The 20359-nt window shown below is 33.8% G+C and overlaps 1 long non-coding RNA gene across 1 annotated transcript in view; it reads right to left on the bottom strand.

The window, feature by feature from the left end:
* Positions 1 to 20359, bottom strand: part of LOC141559529 (uncharacterized) — a 54094-nt gene that overhangs the window by 14456 nt on the left and 19279 nt on the right. The window contains exons 2-3 of the long non-coding RNA XR_012487464.1: positions 1423 to 1548; positions 532 to 683 (exon numbers count right to left, since the gene is read on the bottom strand). This is a non-coding gene — a long non-coding RNA (uncharacterized LOC141559529). The remainder of the gene's footprint in view (positions 1 to 531; positions 684 to 1422; positions 1549 to 20359) is intronic.

The raw sequence follows: 20359 nt of genomic DNA, 5'->3' as shown, positions 1-20359 counted from the left end.
GTCCTTATCTCCCTTCTTGCCCAACTCCCCATGCCTCTCAAATCTTCTAGAGCAGTAACAAACAATATAAATCAAAAAAATACTAAAAAAAGACTTCCTTAGCTCCTTCCTAGGTGCTGTACCTTCCGGGGCTATTGGTGCCAACCCTCTGCTTGTTTTTCTCCTCATACTTCCTGGTTTGACACCCCAAGCTAAAAGCTTTCTTTTTCTTTTTCTTATATGTGAGATTTCTCTAAGCCAATTTTACTCCATTGTATTCAGTTAGTTGTTCTCCTATTACCATCCACATTTCTGGCTCCAAACTCTCTTCCTTAGAAAGCCATGGAGACAAGTACTCCAGAGCATCTGAGAACTCAGTAATCTGTTTCTGAGTTACCAACAGAACTTGCTTCTTTACTAACCAACTAAGCATGCTTCATACTTCCCTGGGAGGGAGGCTCTTTTGTTAGCAGTTGCCCCATTTTGGCTGAACAACTAAAGTGATTAGATTAGCACTTACCAAATCTTCCTGATTCCTGTCTTTATACTTACCCTATGTGGATCATGGAGACTCCTCAACCCAACTGATGATTGTGTCAGTTGGGCTACTTTGTGCCCTGCTTTGCAAGGCCTCCCATTGAATACCAAATGTTGTGCCCAGACTAGCTCTCTGGAGGACCGCCAGACCAGCCCAAGTCCTAGGTCTTAGAGGAAGAATGAAGAGGCAGAAGGGTCAAAGATGGAGTCCATTTATTGCAAATTCTCTTAGCCTTATATACCCTAATATCCTTACATAACTATAGCACACTGCACATATGCTAACTATATACTGCAAATGCAGAACCATATAAACAACTTGCTATTGTATGTAGATGACTCTTCTCCACTTGGTATCATTCTGCTTCAATCACAACACAGGTGGTCATCACTCCTTGACTTCTCAGGAAGGCTGAGAGCCCTTAGGGGAGATGGGGAACTGAACCAGACATTGTCAGCAGGTTCCATCTGGGTTGAAGGGTCTTATACCTCACCCAGAGTTCCTCCACTATCTGTGGTCCCCTACACTTGATGATATGAAATGATATTCCCCAATTTACTTTTTCTCGCTTTTCATAGTGTATTTTTTTCCCTCATCCTCCAGGCCTTCCATTTTACCTCCCTCTATGGCTCTTGATAATATTAGGAGGGAATGCTGGCATTAGAATGAAAGCAACTTATCTTTGTTTAGTCCCTTCTGCATAATTATCTTTTTAGATTTCCCTTAACTCTTATATTTGTATTTCAAATTTCTACTCAGTTCTTGCCTTTCATCAAGAATTTTTTGAAGTTCTCTATTTAGTTGAAGATCCATTTCCCCTTTACCTAACTCCTTTGCAACCCCTGTGGAATTATAGTTAAGTCCGCTGGGTAAATTATTTTTATATGTAACCCTATATCTCTCACCTTTTGGAATATCATATCTAAGTTTTCTTCCTTGAAATATTATTTGCTAAATCTTGTGTTATCCGAACTGTTGTTCCTCAGTGTTGAATTTTTACCTCTTGGCTGCTTGTAGTATTTATTTAGGATCTGAAAGAAAAATATTTTAGCTGTGATATCTTGGGAGTTTTCATTTTCCGATTTTTTTCCAGATATAATTGGTGGATTCTTTCTCTTTTTATTCACTTTTTCCTTTCTTCTTCTAATCTGTTTTCTTTCATGGTTTCTTAAAATATGATGCTAAGGCTTTTTTTTTTTTGCAATTATGTCAGATTATACAATGAATTTTTTTGTTCTCTTTTTTTTCTTTATTAAAATTTTTATTTTTAAAAAAACATATTCATGGATAATTCTTCAACATTAATCCTTGCAAAACATTCTATTCCAATCTCGCCCCTTACTTCCCCCCCACTTCCCCTAAAAGGCAAGTCATCCAATATAGGTTAAACATAGTAGAAATATATGTTAAATTATATATATATATATATATATATATATATATATATATACACATGTATATACACACATATTCATATTATCTTGCCACATAAGAAAAATTAAATCAAACCAGGAAAAAAAAAAGAAAGAAAATAAAATGCAAACAAACAATAACAAAAAAAGTGAAAATGCTATGGTGTGAAACACACTCAGTTACCACACTCCTTTCTCTGGGTTTAAATGGCCCTCTTCATCACAAGACCATTGTAACTGTTTTGAATCATCTCATTGTTGAAGAGAGCCACATCCATCAGAATTGATCATTTGTATAATCTTGCTGTTGCTGTGTACAATAATCTCCTAGTTCTGCTCATTTCACTTCACATTAATTATGTAAGTCTTTCTAGGCCTCTCTGAAATCATTGTGCTGATTGTTTCTTACAAAACACTAATATTCCATACCATCCACATACCATAATTTATTCAGCCATTCTCCAACTGATGGGTATCTATTCAGTTTTAAATTTATTGCCACTATAAAAAAATGGCTGCCACAAACATTTTTGCATATGTGGGTCCCTTTCCTTCTTTAAGATCTCTTTGGGATATAAGCCTAGTAGAAATACTGTTGGATCAATGAGTATGCACAGTTTGATAACTCTTTGAACATAGTTCTAAATTGCTTTCCAGAATGGTTGGATCCATTCATAATTCCACCAACAATGTATTAGTGTATCAGTTTTCCCACAATCCCTCCAACATTCACCATTATCTTTTTCTGTCATCTTAGCCAATCTGAAAGGTGTGAAGTACAATGATTCTTAAGTTATTTCTCCTTAATTTTTTTTCCCCATTTGTTTTTGATAAGTGAAACACCTTTCTTCTCCCACACGCAGGTTTTTGAGTTCATTTGTATTATGGAGTTATTGAGTTCTGTTTGTTCCATTTTAATTTTCAAGAATCCTGTTGCTTTGATAAGATTTCTTATCTTAAACTAATAATTTTTCTTTCCAAATCTTTTCTCAACAGTTTTCATTTTTTCCAGTTTGCTTTCTCTAACTCTCACTTCATTTGTGAAATAATTTTAAACTCCTGTCTTTTTTTTTTTTTTCTTGTGAATTCTTGTTGAATTTGTATATCTCTTTGCTGGTAGAAACTTTAGGGTCATCATTTTTATCTGAGCTTTTTGTTTTTCTTGGATATCTGTCTCACCATAATACCTCTTTATGGTAGGGTTCTTTTTGTTTATTTACTTTTACCTTCCTAAATCAGGACTTGTTAAGGAAAGGCTTTAAGCACTGTGATATTAAAAAAAAAAAAAAAAAAAAAAAATCTAGGTCTTGCCTAAAATGGTTTAGGATTCTTTTGGATCCTCTTACTTTCTCTAAATATTGAGTGCTTTGCTCTTTAAAGATCTTAGAGTTAGCTTATAGTGTGTATTTGCTAGTTTTCTGTGTTCTCAGAGCTTTCTCACAAAGATGAAGTTTGATTGCTATCCTCCTGGTCTGAGTTTTGCAAAGTTTTGATACAGGTTTAGGTCTGGGTAATAGAACTATGGTTCGAACGACCTAGAAAAAATAACAACAAAATTCATATGGAAGAATAAAAGGTCGAGAATTGCAAGGGAACTAATGAAAAAAAAGTCAGAGGAAGGTGGTCTAAGTGTACCTGATCTAAAGCTATATTATATAGCACCAGTCACCAAAACCATTTGGTACTGGCTAAGAAATAGACAGGTAGATCAGTGGAACAGATTAGATAGATACAAAGGACAAAAAAGGGTACATCTATAGCAATCAGATCTTTGACAAACCCAAAGATACCAACATTAGGGACAAAAATTCATTATTCAGAAGAAACTGTTGGGAAAACTGGAAATTAATATGGCAGAAATTAGATATAGATCCACACTTAACACCATATACCAAGATAAGATCAAAATGGGTCCATGATTTAGGCATAAAGAATGAGATCATAAATAGATTAGAGGAACAGAGAATAGTCTACCTCTCAGACCTGTGGAGGAGGAAGGAATTTATGACCAGAGGAGAATTAGAGATCATTATTGATCACAAAATAGAAGATTTTGCTTACATCAAACTAAAAAGTTTCTGTACAAACAATACTAATGCAAACAAGATTAGAAGGGAAGTAACAAATTGGGAAAATATTTTTAAAAGGAAAGGTTCTGACAAAGGTCTCATTTCCAAAATATATAGAGAACTAACCCTGATTTATAGGAAACCAAACCATTCTACAATTGATAAATGGTCAAGGGATATGAACAGACAATTCTCAGATGATGAAATTGAAACTATTTCCACTCATATGAAAGAGTGTTCCAAATCACTACTGATCAGAGAAATGCAAATTAAGACAACTCTGAGATACCACTACACACCTGTCAGATTGGCTAAAATGACAGGAACAAATAATGATGAATGTTGGAGGGGATGTGGAAAAACTGGGACACTGATACATTGTTGGTGGAGTTGTGAAAGAATCCAGCCATTCTGGAGAGCAATTTGGAACTATGCCCAAAAAGTTGTCAAACTGTGCATACCCTTTGACCCAGCATTGCTGTTATTGGGATTATATCCCAAAGAAATACTAAAGAGTGGAAAGGGACTTGTATGTGCCAAAATGTTTGTGGCAGCTCTTTTTGTTGTAGCTAGGGACTGGAAGTTGAATGGATGTCCATCAATTGGAGAATGGTTGGGTAAATTGTGGTATATGAAGGTTATGGAATATTATTGCTCTGTAAGAAATGACCAGCAGGAGGAATACAGAGAGGCTTGGAGAGACTTAAATCAACTGTTGCTGAGTGAAATGAGCAGAACCAGAAGATCACTATACACTTCAACAACAATACTGTATGAGGATATATTCTGATGGAAGTGGAAATCTTCAACATAAAGAAGATCCAACTCACTTCCAGTTGATCAATGATGGACAGAAATAACTATACCCAGAGAAGGAACACTGGGAAGCGAATGTAAATTGTTAGCACTACTGTCTATCTACCCAGGTTACTTATACCTTCGGAAGCTAATAATTAATGTGCAACAAGAAAATGGTATTTACACACATATATTGTATCTAGGTTATAGTGTAACACATGTAAAATGTATGGGATTACCTTGCCATTGGGGGGAGGGAGTGGAGGGAGGGAGGGGATAATTTGGAAAAATGAATAAAAAAAAAAAAAAAAAAAAAAAAAAAAAAAAAAAAAAAAAGAACTATGGTTCGCCTCTGGTTGGAACTCCAGTAGACTGCTACAGGATATAATAATTGCTATATATCTAGAAGGCTTTTTAGTTTGAGAGTGATAGAATTGCACATTTCTGTCTGAGTTCCATGTACTGATTGTTCATATCTGGGCTTCGAAATAGGGCTGAGGGCTGAATTTGAGACATTGCTTAAGGGTCACACCCACACATTGTTATTGTCTGCTTTTGTTCATGATCCTTGTTCAAAACAGAGTTTCAGGACTTCATCTTTGACTTGGTTTGCTACAAGTTCTTTGTCCTTTTAAACTTCCTCTGTCACCTGGAATATATTAGAATATTGGAAAAACAATTTTCTATTCTTTCCCTATTAGAATGCAAATATTTACATTTATAGATTTTACTTGACTATTGTATTTGCATTTTAAAGTTTCTGCCCATCTCTGTTCCTTTTATCAGGAATATTTGAAAGTCTTCTCCTCTATTAAGTATGTATTCCCTTTTACCCTCATAATATTATCCTCAATCATGCAGAATAGATTATACTTCACTGCAAGCTTTTATCTTTTAGGATATTATATTACAAGAATTTTTCTTATTTATAATTGTTGCCTTTGAATGTGGGAAAATTGGGGCATTAATACATGGTTGGTGGAGTTGTAAACTGATCCAATCATTCTGGAGAGCAATTTGGAATTATTACCAAAGGTTATCAAACACTGTGTACTCTTTGATTTAGCAGTATCTCTACTCAGTCTGCATCCCAAAGAGATCATAAATAATAGAAAAGGACTCACATGTGTAAAAATGTTTGTAGTGGTCCTTTTTGTATTGGTAGGGAACTGAAAACTGAGTGGATGCCCAACAATTGAAGAATTCCTGAATAAGTTATTGTATATAAATGTAATGGAATACTATTGTTCTATAAGAAGTTATCAGCAGGTTGATTTCAGAAAAACCTGAAGAGAGTTACATGAATTGAAGCTAAGTAAAATGAGTAGAACTAAGGCAATATTGTACACAGCAACAAAGAGATTATCAGTGATCAATACATTGTATGATTTGCTTCAGATTATGCCAGATTTTAAAAGCAGTAAATCATAGAACTTGAAAAAAGGTTACATTTTATCAAGCAATTAACAAAGTTTTATTAAATGCCTACTATGTGTCAGGCTACATGCTATAAGCACTAGGGATACAAAAAGACACAAAAGAGGGGGCAGAGTCAACATGATGGAGAGGACACGTTTTCTTCTGATCTTCTCCTACAACCCTCAGACTAACTAGCAAATCCTGCCTCTGATTTAGTTCTGGACTGATGGAATCCACAAATATTTGGAGTGTAATAAATTACAAGCAGAGGATAATTTTGAAGATTTCCAGTAAAGGTCTGTTTCAATCAGGCATAGAGGAAGGTAGCCAAGAGCAAGCAAGCTGAAGACAGATTCTAGCTAGGGCAGGCAGTGCACAGACATGGGGTAGTATGAGCTCCACAGGCTGGAGCTGGGAGGAATCAACATCAATGTTGGCTACTCTGCCCTGGATGCAATCCAGTAGATCAGCAGAGAATTATAAAACATTCAACACAAACACAATATGTAAACAGTGAACATAAAATGCCAGAATTCCATGAGATCTAGCCACAACTCTGCACCTGAAGTCAGTCAGCATAGCTGCTCCCACTTGTAATGGAAGCTTAGACAATCTCCCTTACCTTAAAAGCAGATCTCAACTTAAAAAAAAAAAAAAAAAAAAAAAGTAAGAAAGCAAAAAGAACTCTGACTACAGATAATTTTTATGATGAAAGAAAACAACAAATTTCAAATCCTGAGGAGACTTAAAAGCAGATCATCTCCAGATGAAGTCCCAAAGGATGATATAAATAAGCCCCCATGACAGAAGGCTCACCTAGAAGAAATTATAAAATATCTTAAAAGAGAGCTGGAAGAAAAATGGGGAAAGGAAATGAGAACTTTACAAGTGGGTTTGAAAAAGGAAACTGAAATTATCTGAAGAAAATTCATTACAAAATAGATACAGTGAAATGGAAAAAGCATATAATTCCTTGAAAAAAATGAGTTGATAAAATGGAAAAAGAAAACAACTCCCTGAAAAACAGAATTTGTGAAATGGAAAAAGAAAATAGTTCCTTAAAAAACTCAAAATTTTTGAGATGTAAAAAGAAAATAACTCCTTATAAACCAGGATTTGTGAAATAGAAAAAAAAAAAAAAAGTCCATAGAATAAAACAACTCTTTAAAAAATTTAATTGGACAAATAGAATTTTTTTTTAAAGTAAATGTAGAAAATAATTCACTAAAAATCAGAACTGAGCAAAAGGAAATGAATGGTTCAATGAGATATACAAAATCAGTCAAGGAAAACCAAAAAAGTGAAAAAAATAGAAGAAAATGTAAAAAACTACTTGCGAAAGCAACTGACCTGGAAAATAGATCTAGGAGAGACAATCTAAGGATTATCAGACTCCCTGAAAACCATAATTAACAAAGGAGCCTAGACATTATTTTTCAGAAAATTATCAAAGAGACAACTGTTCTATGCTATAGAATCAGAAGATAAAACAGCTATTGCACCAAAAACTACCTGAAAAAACCCCAAAATTAAAACTCCAAGGAATATCAGATTAAATTTCAAAACTATTGGACCAAGGAAAAAATATTGCATGGAGCCAGAAGAAAACAATTTAAACACACAAACAAATCCAAAATAAGGATTACCCAGGACCTAGCAGCTTCCACCTTAAGGGACTGAAGGGCCTGGAATCTGATATTTCAAAAGGCAAAGGAACTTGGAATGTAGCCAAGAATAAACTATCCTACTAAACTGACCATTTTCTTGCAGGGAAGATGGACATTCAATGAAACTGATAAATTTCATTTATTTCTGATTAAAAGACCAGAGCTAAACAAAACATTTGACCTCCAAAGCTTAAAAAGGTAAAAAGAGATCTTGAGAACTGTTATGGGTATACATAGACAATGCATGTATAATTTGATTTTACTGTTATAATACAAAAAAAAAAAAAAAAGAAAGAAAGAAGAAAAGAAATAAAGAAATGAAAGGTATACCAGAAAAGGGGGAAAGTGGAAGTAAAATGTGGGATATTACATATCAGGAAGAGGCAAAGAAAAACTATTGTAATTGAGGGAAAGAAGGGAAAGAGATGAGCATTATGTGAATCTTACTCTCATCAGATTTGGCTCAAAAAGAGAATATTAGACATATTTGGTTTCCCAGAGATACTTCTCTCATCTTATAGGAAAATAGGAGAGGAAAGAGGAAAAAGGAAAGGGTAAGCTATTAGAAGGGAAAACAGAAATAGTAGGGGAAAAGTAAAAAGAAAGGGAGAGGGACTCTAAAGGGAAAGGCCTGCTTGAGGCAAGTGGTTCTCATAACTAAAATACTGAGGAAGAGAGAAAGGAGAAAAGGAAAGAGAAAAGCATAATTTGAGGTAAATAAGATGGTGGGAAATACAGATTTAGTAGTTTTAACCATAAATATGAATGAGGTGAAATCTCCCAGAAATCAGAAATGTATAGCAGACTGGATTAAAAGCCAGAACACTAAAATAAGTTGTTTACAAGAAACACATTTAAAGCAGAGTGATGCATAGAGACTAAAGGTAAAAGGCTGGAACAGAATTTATTATGCTTCAGGTGAAGTAAAAAAAGCAGGAGTACTCATTCTGATCTCAGATGAAGCAAAAGCAAAAATTGATCTAATTAATAGAGATAAGGAAGGAAACTATATCCTGCTAAAGGGTACCTAGATAATGAAGCAATATCAGTACTAAACATATATGCACCAAATGGTATAATATCTAAATTCATAAATAATAAGTTAAGAGAGCTGCAAGAAGAAAAAGACAGCAAAATGTAAGAGTGGGAGATCTCACCTTGCTCTCTCAGAACTAGATAGATCCAACTACAAGATAAATAAGAAAGAAGTTAAGGAGGTAACGAGAATACTAGAAAAGTTAGGTATGATAGATCTTTGGAGAAAACTGAATGGAGACAGAAAGGAGTACACTTTCTTCTTGAAAGTTTATGTAACCTATACAAAAACTGACTATATATTATAACATAAAGACCTTAAAATCAAATGTAAAAAAGCAAAAATAGTAAATACATTTTTTTTTTCAGATCACAATGCAATAAAAATTACATTCAAAAGAAGGCCAGGGGAAAATAGACCAAAAAGTAATCAGAAACTAAATAATCTCATCCTAACGAACAAATGAATGAAACAGCAAATCATAGACACAATTACTAATTTCATCCAAGAGAATGACAGTAATGAGACAATATAACACAATTTATGGGATGCAGCAAAGTGATAATAGGGGGAAATTTTATCTTTAGATGCTTACTTGCATAAAAGAGAGAAAGAAAAGATCAACGAATTGGGCTTGCACCTAAAAAAGCTGAGAAAAGAGCAAATTAAAAACTCCCGATCAAATATCAAATTTGAAATTCTAAAAATAAAAAGAGAGATTAATAAAACTGAAAGAAAAAAAACTATTGAATTCATAAATAAAGCTAAGAGTTATTTTGCCCAATCTTATGCCAATAAATTTGATAACTTAAGTGAAATGGAGGAATACCTACAAAAATATTGATTGCTCAGATTAACAGAAGAGGAAATTAATTATGTACATAGTCCCAATTTAGAAAAAGAAATAGAACAAGGTATTATTAATTGACCCCCTAAGAAAAAATCTCCAGGGCCAGATGGATTTACATGTGAATTACATCAAACATTTAAAGAATGAGTAACTGCAATACTATATAAACTATTTGAAAAAATAGAGAAAGAAGGACTCCTACCAAATTCCTTTTTATGACACATACATGGTACTTATATTTAAATCAAGTAGGATGAAAAAAAGAGAAAGGAAATTACAGACAAGTTTCCTTGATGAATATTGATACAAAAATCTTACATAAAATATTAGCAAAGAGATTACAGAAAGTCATTCCCATGATAATACATCATGATCAAGTAGGATTTATAGCAGGAATGCAGGGCTGGTTCAATAATAGGAAAACTATTAGCATAAGTGACTATGTCAATAACTAAACTAACAAAAAATATGATTATCTCAATAGATGCAGAAAAAGCATTTGATAAAATCCAACACCAATTCCTATTAAAGACCCTAGAGACTATAGGTCTCTATTTAAAACTATTTGAAAAAATAGAGAAAGAAGGACTCCTACCAAATTCCTTTTTATGACACATACATGTTACTTATATTTAAATCAAGTAGGATGAAAAAAAGAGAAAGGAAATTACAGACAAGTTTCCTTGATGAATATTGATACAAAAATCTTACATAAAATATTAGCAAAGAGATTACAGAAAGTCATTCCCATGATTTATTTAAAACATCAGTAACCATCATATGTAATGGGGATAAAGTGGAACCATTCCCAGTATGATCAAAGGTGAAACAATGTTGTTCACTATCACTATTACTATTCAATATTGTATTAGAAATGCTAGTTTTGGCAATAGAAGAAAAAAGAGATTAAAGGAATTATAGTAGGTAAAGAGGAAACCAAATTATCACTCTTTGTAGATGATTTGATGATATACTTAGAGAACCCTAAAGAATCAACTAAAAAAAATTAGAAATAGTCCATAACTTTAGCAAAGTTGCAGCATCCAAAATCACTAAGAAAATCAAACAGCAAGAGATATAAAGAAATTCCATTAAAAAAACAAAAAATCAAAAAAACTTGATAATACAAAATAATTGGGAATCTATCTGCCAAGGGAAGAGTCGGGAATTATATGAGAAAACACAAAACACTTTCCATACAAATCAAGTCAGATCTAAATAATTGTAATAATGTCAAATGCTCTTGGATAAAGTTGAGCAAATATAATAAAGATGACAATACTACCTAAACTAATCTATTTATTTAGTGCTATACCAATTAAACTCCCACAAAATTGTTTTATTGACTTAGGAAAAACAACAACAAAATTCATCTGTGTTAGGATTCTTACAAGGTGTTAAATCACTGGAATTAATAGAGATAATAATTATCTAATTTAGTATGATTGATCTGACCCTACAAGGAGATGTTATGGGCCAGAACTTGAGACAAGGTAAAGTACTTGGTTCACACTTTTAAAGGAGTTCATACATTAAAAGAAGTTTACACCTTTAAAGGAGTTCGTTCATTGGTTCACACATTAGACTTCACACCTTTAGAGAGCATATAAAAGAACAAGCCCACTGGAAGGAGATTCAGAACCAAGATTCAGTGGGGATTCACAAATCCAAGAGATTCACAAGTCTAAAGGAAAAGCCTGCTCATGGACTTCCAGGAGATTAAGGGCCAAAGAGGACTTTGGAAGATTCACAACTAGGATTGACTTCTGGGAGATTCACAAGGCAGAAAACCACAATCCAACACTCTTGGAGGCAGAGTCAGATTCATTCCATTTTCCACTGTTGTGCTGGCTGGAGGGATTTGGACAAGACCTCTAGGGAACCAAGGAGAAAGGAAGGAAAAACCTTTGGATTTGGAGACATTTGGAGGGAGCTCTTGGAACCAAGGAGAGAGATAGGCCTCTAAGAAAGTTAACCGGGCCCAGGAAAAGATTCAAGACTTTGAAAGACACAATAAAAGATCTGGACTTTAATTCCTGGCTGCATTTTGGGATTATTGAACTAAACAGAAACTAAGGTTGCCTCCAGAAGCTCCCCAAGAAACCTGCCCCCAAGAGAACAATTATAGTGTAGAGAAAAAGAACATTACACATCTGGAAGAAAAAAAGGCCAAGAATTTCAAGGAAATTAAGTAAAAAAAAAGTAAATGAAGGTAGCCTAGCAGTACCAGATCTAAAATTATATTATAAAGCAGCAGTCATAAAAACCACTTGGTACTGGTTAAGAAATAGTATAGTCAATCAGTGGAATAGATTAGGTTTACTGGACAAAATGGTCAATGTAGGATTATTACTAGGTGCTAAATCAATTGTCTGATATTTAACAATTCTCTAGCTCAAAGTTCACATCTTTAAAGGAGTTCACTCATTGGTTCCTTAAGGAGTTCCCACAAGCCCATGGAGTACCCACAAGCCTATTCTCTGGGAGGATATAAGGAGCCAACATTGAGTGGGGTCAGTCAGTCTGATGTGAATCAAGGGGAGAACTTCAGGGAAGCTGGAGGAGATTCAGAGAGCCAGGATTCAATGGATTCGCAAGTCCATTTCCAAGTCTAAAGGAAAAGCCTGCTCATGGACTTCCAAGAGATTCACAACTAGGATTGCCTTCTGGGAAACCCACAATCCCACACTCTCAGAGGCGAGGGAGCTAGAGACTGAAGCTGGTTGGAGACATTCTGACACGAAAAGATTCAAGACTTTGAAGGACACAATATAGGATCTGGACTTTAACTCCTGGGTGAATTTTGGGATTATTGAACTGAAACTAAAACTAAGGCTGGCTCCAGAAGCTCCCCAAGAGATCTGCCCCCAGAAAACGATTATAATCTAGAGATGACAGAACATTATGTTTTGGTGCCCAACATGGAGCAAGGACTTTTGTTTATCCTGACTCTGGCTGATTCTGAGCTTTTCAGGGAGCTAGCCTGGACTTTACAGGTCAATCTAATGTTTGAAAAACCCAAAGACTCAAGCTTTTGGGATAAGAACTTACTATTTGACATAAACAGCTGGAAAAATTAGAAACTAATATGGCAGAAACTAGGCATTGATCCACACCCAACATCGTATACCAAAATAATGTTGAAATGGGTTCATGATCTAAATATAAAGAGTGATATTATAACAAATTAAAAGAACATATGATAGTTTACCTCTCAGATCTGTGGAGGAGGAAGGAATTTGCAACCAAAGAATAACTGGAGATCATTTATTGATCACAAAATAGGTAATTTTGGTTATATTAAGTTAAACATTAGATATATTTGTACAAAAATTAATGCAGACAAGATTAGAAAGGAAGCAATAAATTGGGAAAACATTTTTACATTCAAAGATTCTGATAAAGGCCTCATTTCTAAAATATATAGAGAATTGACTCAAATTTATAAGAATTCAAACCATTCTCCAATTGATAAATGGTCAAAGGGTATGAACAGACAATTTTCAGATGAAGAAATTGAAATTAACTACAGTCATATGAAAAGATGTTCTAAATCATTATTGATCAGAGAAATGAAAATTAAGTTAACTCTGAGATACCATTACATACTTATCAGAGTGACTAAGATGAAATGAAAAAGATAAGCACAAATGTTGGAGGGGATGTGGGAAAACTGAGACACTGATACACTGTTGGTGAAACTGTGAATGTATCCAAGCATTCTGGAGATCAATTTGGAACTATGCTCAAAAAGTTACCAAACTGTGCGTACCCTTTGATCCATCAGTGTTGCTACTGGTCTTATATCTCAAAGAGATCTTAAAGGAGGGGAAGGGACCCATATTTATTTGTGGTAACCCATTTTTTTGTAGTGGCAGGAAACTAGAAACTAAATGGATACCCATCAATTAGAGAATGGCTGAATAAATTGTAGTATATGAATGTTATGGAATATTATTATATTGTGTAAGAAATGAGCAATAGGATGATTTCAGAGAGGCCTGGAAAGACTTATATGAAGTGATGCAAAGTGAAATAAATAGAATCAGGAGATCATTGTACATAGCAATAGCAAGATTATGATGATCAATTCTGATGGATGTGGCTCTCTTCAACAATGGGATGATTCAAACCAATTCCAATTTTCAGTGATTATGAGAGCCATCTACACTCAGAGAGAGGACTGTGGGAACCAAGTGTGGTTCACAACATAGCATTTTCACTCTTTTCGTTGTTGTTTGCTTACATTTTATTTTGATTCATTTTTTCTCTTGTGCAACATGATAATTGTATAAATATATGCATATATTGAATTTAACATGTATTTCTACCACATTTAACATATGTTGGACTACTTATTATCTAGGGGAGAATGTGGGAGAAGGGAAAAGGAAAAAGAGCTAATGTTGAAGAATTGTCCATGCATATGCTTTTTTTCCCCCTTTATTTTATTTATTTATTTTTAATTAAAACTTTTTATTTACAAAACATATGCATGGTAATTTTTCAACATTGACCCTTGCAAAACCTACTGCTTCAAATTTTCCCCTTGTTCCCCCCACTCCTTCCCCTAGATGGCAGGTAGTACAATACATGCTATATGTTAAAATAAACATTAAGTGTAATATATGTATACATATTTATACAGTTATCTTGCTTTACAAGAAAAGTTGGATCAAGAAGAAAAAAAAAAGATCTGATAACAAAATAAAATGAAAGCAAACAACAACAGAAAAAGTGAAAATGCTCTGTAGTGGTCCACACTCAGTTTGCAGTCTTCTTTCTTGGTGTAGATGGCTCTCTTTATCACTGAACAATTGAAACTGGATTGAATCATCTCACTGTTAAAAGAGAGCCACATCCATCAGAATGTCATAGAGTATTGTTGTTGCTGTGTATAATGATCTCTTGGTTCTGCTCATTTCATTTAGCATCAGTTCATGCAAGTCTCTCCAAGCCTCTCTGAAATCATCCTGTTAGTTATTTTTTACAGAACAATAACATTCCATAACATTCATATACCATAATATATTCAGCCATTCTCCAATTGATGGGCATCCACTCAGTTTCCAGTTTCTTGCCACTACATAAAGGGCTGCCACCAAAATTTTTGCACACATGGGTCCTTTTCCCTCCTTTAAGATCTCTTTGGGATATAAGCCCATTAGAAACACTGCTGGAGCAATGGGTATGCACAGTTTGATAACTTTTTGAGCATAGTTCTAGAATGGTTGGATCCATTCACAGTTTGACCAACAATGTATCAGTGTCCCAGTTTCCCTCCAACATTTGTCCTTATCTTTTCCTCTAATCTTAGTCAATCTGAAAGGTGTGTAGTGATATCTCAGAGTAGTCTTAATTTCACACATGTTTTGAAAAAAAACTTTAATAATTAAAAAAAATAAACAAAAAGATGTGAAGAATATTTCTGACCTCAAGGAGTTTACAATCTAATGAGTTTGAAGATAAGATAGACAAACTGTATATAACAAACTGTTATGTCCAGGCTAGCTTTCTGAAGGTCTCCTGACGGGCCTTGGTCTCAGCAGAATTGACACCATGAGGATTGACAGGAATAGAGTTTAAAGTCTTTATTGTCTCCTTCACAGTCTGTGTCCTTCACAGTCTGTGTATGTCACAGTCTGATGCAGTCTGATACAATCTGACTCCTCCACAGGTTCTATCCCAGTTTGACTCTGTCCCCACTTCTCTCAACCCTTAAATACTCTATTATAATTACATCAGTGCAGCATACTGAGTATGTGCCAACTGTAGAACTATTACTAAGTTCTAAGTATATATGAACTATATAACCAGCATCTCATCAATTACATTGAGTTAACACCCTGCTTTAAGTACCTTGCTTCAAGTATATTTTTCTCAGAGTTCCCCAACATCTGTGGTCCTCTACAACAAATAAAATAGTTTGGGAAAGAAGCTTAAGGAATAAAGGAAAAGTTAGGTAGAAAATATTATTTGCACTGAAATAGTGTATTGTTGTTTCAATTGGGGCCTTCTAAAATCATAACCATTTAAACCAAAATAATGATTGTAACAGTTGAAAACTGCTGAATTCACAGTCAAAAGATATATATATATATATATATTCAAATTCTACCTCTGTGGTACTGCTTAAGTCAACTACTGCTACAAATTTATTAGTTATGCAATTAGATAAACCACTTTATTTCTCTGGGTCTAAATTTCTTTATCTTTAAAATGAAGGTATTGGACTATATGATTCCTAAATTCCCATTTAATTCTAAATCTATGGTTCTATAACTGTAATTGTAAGCATTCCAGATGCCCTGAGTGTAGAGGCCAGTGTGGAGATTTTTGGGGACTCCTCAACTCGCATAGTGTACAAGTGGATCAGTCCTAAGGAAGCAGGATGAGTTAAGGGCTGTTCTATTGAATGAATGGGAAGCCAACACAGCCATTTTGAAAAAAAAAATGTTCTATTAGAACAGCCAAAAATGGATCTATTTATACAGGACTGTTACTTTTTTCTTTTCTTTTTTTTTTTTTGGAAAGTGGGTAAGTGGGTATATCATGAAAGATATGGAGTGTGGGATCTGATAGTCATCAAAAATAACTTTAATTATGACACCAGAGTGAAAAAGACTGGGTACTTGTAACATCATATCAGGTCACTGTGAATCTCCCTCTACCCAGAGGGAAGTAGCAGAGATCAGTGTACTATAGAGGCTATTAGAGATAAATTTTGCAACATGACCACTTTTTACAGAATCTGTGTCTCAAGAGGCTGAATAATACTTCCTAATCAAGTAGCCCTTTCCAATATGTTTGACAAATATTTATTCTTATCTTCCTTGAATATCTATAATGAAGGAGAACTTATTACCTCTCAGAGCATCAGCACATCACATATGGTAAGGATTTTTCTTCACATTAATTCTAAATTTTCTGCTTTGTATCTTCCATTCACTGAGTTAAGCTTTGGGTTCAAAACTTTAGAGTAGACTAAATCTAATTACTTTGCCAGGTGTATATTCTTCAACTACTCAAAGAAACTTTTTTTCCCTCTCACTCCCACCTCAATCTTCTCTTCTGGGCTAAATATTTGTAATACCTTCAAGCTATTCTCATATGCCAAGATTTCCATATCCTAGTTTATCCACATTTTTTTTTTCTTTTTTTTTCTGAAACATAGCACCTAAAACTAAACACAGCATTGTAGATAAGACCTGACTAGGCAGAATCACAATACAACAGGATTATTATCTTTCACATTAGGGCCAAAATACCTCTCCATGTAACTTAAACAAGCTTTCAGAAATAAGTCTAGCGACTTGATCAGTTTAGATAAGGAACATTCAAAGTTTAGTACTTAAGAAAGTGGGGATATACACCTTTTCTTAAGTAATTCTTCAGTATATATTTGAATGAATAATCGGAAAACAGAATGGCAGCCCAATTTTCTTTGAGCTGAGGGATAATTTCACACAGTGTCCTGCTATTTAAAGGGCTATATTCACAGTATTGAAGAATATAGTAGGAAGGAATAAATGGCGTTTCCACTTGATTTACTGCCTAAGCCAACCTAAGGCATTTTTATTAAAAATCTACCGTGTATTCAGACATCATAAACATGTTTCTGATTAGATGACAAGATAAAGTTGTTAGAAGCTAAAATAGAGAAGAAAATATATTATTTTAGTTTATGGCTTATTTGAAAGCTACTCTTTCCTGGATTTCTTAAGCAGGCAACGGTGATGCTGTTTACATTCTTACTATTTGATGATCTTTTGCATGGGTCTGGAAAAGATCTTTGCTATACTAGCTATCCACAAAGCACATGCGGGAATGTCAGTTCTTTTTTGCTGCAAGCAAGCAATCTGCTGCAGACATCCTGACTTCTGGTTTACCAGCACAATCAAAACCCTAGAATATATTTTCAAGGGAAAAAAATCATCTAACAAAACCCAACCCAAACCAAACAAACAAAAAACCAAAACTCTTCTTCTTCTTTTTTTTTTTTTAATTGTAAAATTTGGGGCCCTCTTTGCCTTTTTGTCAAACATCTTTGTCATATTCCAGAGCTAAATTGGCATTTGCACTAAAATGAATAAAATAAAATAAAATAAATTTGTCTTTTTTTATTCAGAAGGAAATTTTCTTAGTCTTATTTTAATATCATCATTAAATTAATTGCAAAGTCTCCTAAGATGTTCTTTCTTCCTTTCCTCTCTCTGTAGTCATAGTGGGAATGACAATTTAGAATGTGATTATTTTACAAAAAGTATCAGCTATTTCACTACATTTCGTTTGTTGTACATTTGTCTCTGATTGATAATGATGTGTATATGTGTGTGTGCGTGCATGTGTGTGTGTGTGGGGGGGGGGGTTGGTGTTTTCAAGTGAGAATTATGGAAATATCAACCAGACAATTTACTTCAATACAAAACTAATTGTTTTCTGCTTTTCATTATTCAGGATCAAATTTTAGTTTCAGTTTTGTGATTGAAATAACTATTAAATTCTATATAAACAGGGTAAATCAGATACACTAAAGCACAAAACTGAAGACTAGAAAGCCAAAAATGAATTTCTAATTTTAACTTCAAATTTTCTTGTATTTCAATTTCTCATATAGAATGCCTTTATTGTGTGGAAGAAGCTTTTGTTGTTATTGTTTTTGTTTTAGCAATTCATGCTGTATTCCAAAGATTCTTAAATAATCATAGCATATATAGAAAGGTGAGACAAATTTGCAAGAATAAGAACCATTCCTCAATTAACAAATGGTCAAAAGATATGAACATTTTTCTAAAGAAGAAACCAAAGTTATCAACAGTCACATGAAAAAATGCTCTAAATCATTAATAATTTAAAAAAATGCAAATTAAAGCAACACTGAGATATCACCTGGTACACATCAAATGGCCTTAGCTGACAGAAAAGAAAAAAATTACAGATTCCAGAGAAAATAAGGAAACTAATGTTGTGTTGGAGGAACTCAGAATTTGTCTAATCATTTGGTAAGCATTTCAAAAATCTATTCAAGTGTGAGCCAGTGATACCCCTATTAGGTTAATACTCAAAAGAGATCAAATAAAGAAAAAAATTGATCCCATAAAATTATAGCAGTTCTCTTTGTGATAGTAAAGAATAGGAAACTGAAGGGATATTCATCATTTAGGGAAAGGCTGAACAATTTCTAACTTACAAATATGATGGGATATTACTATTGTGTTATAAGAAAAGACAAAAAAGATGGTTTTAAAAAAATTGGGGAAGACATATGAACTGATACAAAGTGAAGTGAACAGAATGAGAGGAATGACTTACATAATAACAACAATATTGTAAAATAATAAACAATGAAATTTAGTAACTCTGCTCAACACAATAACCCATGCAATTTGAAAGGATTCATGATGAAACAGACTATTTCTCTCCAGATAGTGAACTCAGAGTACAGATTAAAACATAGTTTTCTTCTTTCTTTCATCTTTTTCCCCTTCCCACCCATAACCTATCCATAACATGGATAAATATATGTTTTATTTGACTTCACATGTATACATTTAAAAAAAAAAAATTCCCTTGGGAAGAGTTGGAGAAGAGTGGAGATGGAAATACTTTGGAACTGAAAATAAAATAATAAAAAAATACTATTTGTTACATGGAATGAGTTTATGGGATGGGGAGTGAAGAAGGATACATGGAATAACTATGATGATACAATAAATGGAGATATTAATAAAACTACTTTAAAACAAATAAATAAAAAGAAAAATATTATTAATTTACAGAAATAACTAAAAAGTAGATGTTGCTTCCATAATTGTTGGGGGGCTTGGCTAAGAGTTACATTCTTCTTATAGAGTTAAAGAAGTGAGGCTTTAGATATGCTTCACAAGAAAGGTTTAAAGGTACCCAGAATTGTCATCTTTTGAATGATTTTTCCATGAAAACTCAGGGCTTCATCGAATGTTTCCAGGAAATTGTTCTTCACCTCTTATATTCTCTACCAAAGAACACCTGAAAAATATGGAAAATCTGCATCTCCCAAAATTAGAAAATCTCTGTCCCAGAGCAGTAGAGACTGAAGGTCTTTGCTAAGTCATATGAAGATCATATTCTAATTAGGAGAGAAAACAAGAAGTTTAGCAAGGAAGATGTCTTAAAAGATGTATGGTGGGATAATGGCAAGGTCTAGAGGATAGCCATATATATCAAGAACCATTGGACCAAAAGAGTAATGTTGAACAGAGTTCATATGAGACCAGGAAGAAACTATGACTATTAGAAACACCATGATAATATTACTAAGAAGCATTGGCAGTCCTGTTGTGTCAGAGGCACAAGTTGCCATTCCATACATATATTCTGGTTAAATGTACTCTTTCATATGGAGTCTGCCATAGATGTTCCTTAGGATTATGTGTTCTCTAAAAGTAGTTATTTTTTTCTTTTATTGATAATGTTTTCATTTGTGAGAGAATGCGTTCTATGTTCCCAAGAAGTTTTCTTTCTATTATTTTTACTGTGCTTTTACTTAAATTGTTTTGAATTGTATTCTCTAGTTCGTCAGAAAAGCACACAGACTATTAAGATTTGTGAA

This window comes from Sminthopsis crassicaudata, chromosome 3 (assembly GCF_048593235.1).
Source record: "Sminthopsis crassicaudata isolate SCR6 chromosome 3, ASM4859323v1, whole genome shotgun sequence".
NCBI lineage: Eukaryota > Metazoa > Chordata > Mammalia > Dasyuromorphia > Dasyuridae > Sminthopsis > Sminthopsis crassicaudata.
This window is presented reverse-complemented; position numbering and strand designations above follow the sequence as displayed.